The sequence below is a fragment of the Pseudophryne corroboree genome, chromosome 6, assembly GCF_028390025.1.
Source record: "Pseudophryne corroboree isolate aPseCor3 chromosome 6, aPseCor3.hap2, whole genome shotgun sequence".
Lineage (NCBI taxonomy): Eukaryota > Metazoa > Chordata > Amphibia > Anura > Myobatrachidae > Pseudophryne > Pseudophryne corroboree.
In genome coordinates this window covers 75,763,049-75,768,437 of record NC_086449.1, presented here as the reverse complement: position 1 = coordinate 75,768,437, position 5,389 = coordinate 75,763,049, and positions in this window count along the sequence as shown.

Sequence of the window (5,389 nt, the reverse complement as noted above, 5' to 3'; positions counted from 1 at the left end):
CAGGTTTTCATTCAGGATGTCTCTGTACAAAAGTGAAGCGCTGTAAATACTTTCTGGATGCACTGTATGTCCCTATGTGTTTAAAGCACGTTTCTTGATACAAGCAACTTTATGCAATATTTCTGTGGCCTAAGACCCTGCTTGTATGATATATTATGGATAATGCACTCTGAATCAGGAGTGCATAATGGGGGTGATTCCGAGTTGTTCGCTCGCTAGCTGCTTTTAGCAGCATTGCACACGCTAAGCCGCCGCCCTCTGGGAGTGTATCTTAGCATAGCAGAATTGCGAACGAAAGATTAGCAGAATTGCGAATAGAAATTTCTTAGCAGTTTCTGAGTAGCTCCAGACCTACTCACAAATAGCGATAAGTTTAGTCAGTTTCGTTCCTGGTTTGACGTCACACACACGCCCAGCGTTCGCCCAGCCACTCCCCCGTTTCTCCAGACACTACCGCGTTTTTCCTTGAAACGCCTGCGTTTTTCCACACACTCCCAGAAAACGGCCAGTTTCCGCCCAGAAACACCCACTTCCTGTCAATCACACTCCGATCAGCAGAACGATGAAAAAACTTTGTTACGCCGTGAGTAAAATACCAAACTTTTGTGCTAATTTACTTGGTGCAGGCGCGCTGCGTACATTGCGCATGCGCAGTTTGCGACAAATCGCTCCGTAGCGAAAAAAAATACTGAGCGAACAACTCGGAATCACCCCCATTGTCATCCTGCTGGCTCAGTTCATTGGTTTGATATTATCAGAGTGCAGTACCATTATTCTATGTATTGTTCTTTGTAATGACATACGGTACGGTGAGGCAGAGCCTTTCCTGTCATACTAACATATACTCTTATGCGGGGGCCATCTGGCCTTTTGGGATATGCACAAAATACGTAAATGGAAAGTTTTCGAACCAACCAATTAGAAAGAGAGTAATTGTAATATCACAATTAATATGTATAGACACTAGGGGGTATATTTACAAAGATTCGTGTTTTGGCCGTTTTGAAGGGTGTTTGAACTCGAATGGTATCGGGTGCATTTTACTGCAACTTTTTGAATCCTGATACGATCATTCACTAAGCTGCTGAGTTTTGCTCAATCGTTTTTTCCGATGTCGATGTGATTCGTAATATCAGGCAGTGTTTTACGGGAGTGATGAGTAAAACACTGCCTGACAAAACACAAGGAATCCCGGCCGGATCTGTGAGATCCGTGCAGGGCTTCATTGTGTACCTTAAAAAGTTGTTTAAAGTCTTAAAAATTCAGAAAAAAATTGCGTGGGGTCCCCCCTCCTAAGCACAACCAGCCTCGGGCTCTTTGAGCCGGTCCTGGTTGTTAAAATATGGGGGGAAAATGACAGGGATTCCCCCATATTTAATCAACCAGCACCGGCCTCTGCGCCTGGTCCTGGTTCCAAAAATACGGGGGACAAAAAGCGTAGGGGTCCCCCGTATTTTTGAAACCAGCACCGGGCTCCACTAGCCAGGTACATAATGCCACAGCGGGGGGACACTTTTATTGTGGTCTCGGCGGCCCTGGCATTACATACCCAACTAGTCAACCCTGGCCGGGGTACCCTGGAGGAGTGGGAACCCCTTAAATCAAGGGATCCCCCCCCTCCAGCCACCCAAGGGCCAGGGGTGAAGCCCGAGGCTGTCCCCCCCATCCAAGGGCGGCGGATGGGGAGCTGATAGCCTTGTGAAAAAATGTGAATATTGTTTTTAGTAGCAGTACTACAAGTCCCAGCAAGCCTCCCCCGCAAGCTGGTACTTGGAGAACCACAAGTACCAGCATGCGGTGGAAAACCGGGCCCGCTGGTACCTGTAGTACTACTACTAAAAAAATACCCCCAAAAAAACAGGACACACACACACCGTGAAAGTATAAGTTTATTACATACATGCACACCTCCATACATACATACTTACCTATGTTCACACGAGGCTCGGTCCTCTTCTCCATGTAGAATCCTTGGGGTACCTGTGAAAAAAATTATACTCACAGAATCCAGTGTAGAATCAGACCTTTGTATAATCCACGTACTTGGCAAAATAATAAAACGGAAACCCGACCACGCACTGAAAGGGGTCTTATGTTTACACACGGGACCCCTTTCCCCGACTGCCAGGAACCCCCCTGACTCCTGTCAAAGAGGGTCCCTTCAGCCAATCAGGGAGCGCCAGGTCGTGGCACTCTCCTGATTGGCTGTGTGCTCTTGTAGTGTCTGTCAGGCAGCACACGGCACAGATACAATGTAGCGCCTATGCGCTCCATTGTAGCCAATGGTGGGAACTTTGCGGTCAGCGGTGAGGTTACTTTCGGTCAACCGCTGACCGCAAAGTTCCCACCATTGGCTACAATGGAGCGCATAGGCGCTACATTGTATCTGTGCCGTGTGCTGCCTGACAGACACTACAGGACCACACAGCCAATCAGGAGAGTGCCACGACGTGGCGCTCCCTGATTGGCTGAAGGGACCCTCTTTGACAGGAGTCAGGGGGGGATCCTGGCAGTCGGGGAAAGGGGTCCCATGTGTAAACATGGGACCCCCTTCAGTGCGTGGTCGGGTTTCCGTTTTATTATTTTGCCAAGTACGTGGATTATACAAAGGTCTGATTCTACACTGGATTCTGTGAGTATAATTTTTTTCACAGGTACCCCAAGGATTCTACATGGAGAAGAGGACCGAGCCTCGTGGGAACATAGGTAAGTATGTATGTATGGAGGTGTGCATGTATGTAATAAACTTATACTTTCACGGTGTGTGTGTTCTGTTTTTTTTGGGGTATCTTTTTAGTAGTAGTACTAGAGGTACCAGCGGGCCCGGTTTTCCACCGCATGCTGGTACTTGTGGTTCTCCAAGTACCAGCTTGCGGGGGAGGCTTGCTGGGACTTGTAGTACTGCTACTAAAAACAATATTCACATTTTTTCACAAGGCTATCAGCCCCCCATCCGCCGCCCTTGGATGGGGGGGACAGCCTCGGGCTTCACCCCTGGTCCTTGGGTGGCTGGAGGGGGGGAACCCTTGATTTAAGGGGTTCCCACTCCTCCAGGGTACCCCGGCCAGGGGTGACTAGTTGGGTATGTAATGCCAGGGCCGCAGGGACCAGTCTAAAAGTGTCCCCCGGCTGTGGCATTATGTACCTGGCTAGTGGAGCCCGGTGCTGGTTTCAAAAATACGGGGGACCCCTACGCTTTTTGTCCCCTGTATTTTTGGAACCAGGACCAGGCGCAGAGCCCGGTGCTGGTTGATTAAATATGGGCGATCCCCTGTAATTTTTCCCCGCATATTTTTTTTAACCAGGACCGGCTCAAAGAGCCCAAGGCTGGTTATGCTTAGGAGGGGGGACCCCACGCAATTTTTTTCTCAGGTTTTACACTAAACAGACCCTTTCCCATAGATAACCATGCACAGATCTCACTGATCCGTGCATGGTTATCCAAACTCGACTGGAAAAGCAGGTCTATTTTTTTGCTGCTTTTTTTAACGAATCGAAAAAAAACAGACCCGCACTTGAGCACTCAGAAACTAACACCCAAATACGAATGAATAGTGAATGCCCGTATTGTATGAAATAACAGCCGTGTTTGACCGATGGTCTATTCATTCGTATTTCGGAACTTTGCAAATCAAACCATTATGAATAGTCCAAACACTGCCGAGATTGGTGCTTAGTGAATTCCCGGATTGGGACTTAGAAAAAAAAACACAAATCGGACAAACTCGAATTCATAGTAAATATTGGCCTAGGTTGGAGGTGCACCTGAAAGCAAGGATACAGTATTCAGTTTGGGGGTTTGGGAAGACCACTAGTAGGTCTTTTCCAAAGAAGGCTTCCTTTGTGGTGCACTCTTTTATAGTAATATGAATTAGAACTAAAATTTAGCTTTGTATTAAATACTTTAAAGAGGATTTTGTGACAGGCACTGCACAAGTTATGTATTTGTCTGCCTGGAAATGAGAAAAAAAAAAGTGTGTGGGGCTCTAAAAATAAGGAGTTAGTTGTGTTCTACTCATATATGTTAATGCTGGGATTGCAAAAGAGAGGGTATTTTTCCCACATTAATTATAAGCATAAGTTAAATATTTTGAGGATATATATATATATATATATATATATATATATATATATAATAAGAATTTACTCACCGGTAATTCTATTTCTCGTAGTCCGTAGTGGATGCTGGGGACTCCGTAAGGACCATGGGGAATAGACGGGCTCTGCAGGAGACTGGGCACTCTAAAGAAAGATTCAGTACTATCTGGTGTGCACTGGCTCCTCCCTCTATGCCCCTCCTCCAGACCTCAGTTAAGGAAACTGTGCCCGGAAGAGCTGACATTACAAGGAAAGGATTTTGGAATCCAGGGTAAGACTCATACCAGCCACACCAATCACACTGTACAACTTGTGATAAGCTTACCCAGTTAACAGTATGAACAACAACTGAGCATCACTCAACCAATGCTACATAACCATAACCCTTTGTTAAGCAATAACTATATACACGTATTGCAGAAAGTCCGCACTTGGGACGGGCGCCCAGCATCCACTACGGACTACGAGAAATAGAATTACCGGTGAGTAAATTCTTATTTTCTCTAACGTCCTAGTGGATGCTGGGGACTCCGTAAGGACCATGGGGATTATACCAAAGCTCCCAAACGGGCGGGAGAGTGCGGATGACTCTGCAGCAACGAATGGGCAAACACAAGGTCCTCCTCAGCCAGGGTATCAAACCTGTAGAATTTTGCAAAAGTGTTTGAACCCGACCAAGTAGCAGCTCGGCAAAGCTGTAATGCCGAGACCCCTCGGGCAGCCGCCCAAGAAGAGCCCACTTTCCTTGTGGAATGGGCTTTCACTGATTTCGGCTGCGGCAATCCCGCCGCAGAATGAGCCTGCTGAATCGTGTTACAGATCCAGTGAGCAATAGTTTGCTTTGAAGCAGGAGCACCCAGCTTGTTGGATGCATACAGGATAAACAGCGAGTCAGTCTTCCTGACTCTAGCCGTTCTGGAAACATAAATCTTCAAAGCCCGGACTACGTCCAGCAACTTGGAGTCCTCCAAGTCACGAGTAGCCGCAGGCACCACAAAAGGTTGGTTCAAATGAAAAGATGACACCACCTTTGGCAGAAACTGCGGACGAGTCCGCAATTCTGCCCTGTCCATATGGAAAACCAGATAGGGGCTTTTACATGACAAAGCCGCCAATTCTGACACACGCCTAGCTGAAGCTAAAGCCAACATCATGACCACTTTCCACGTGAGATACTTTAGTTCCACGGTCTTAAGTGGCTCAAACCAGTGGGATTTCAGGAAATCCAACACCACGTTAAGATTCCAAGGTGCCACTGGTGGCACAAAATGGGGCTGAATATGCAGCACTC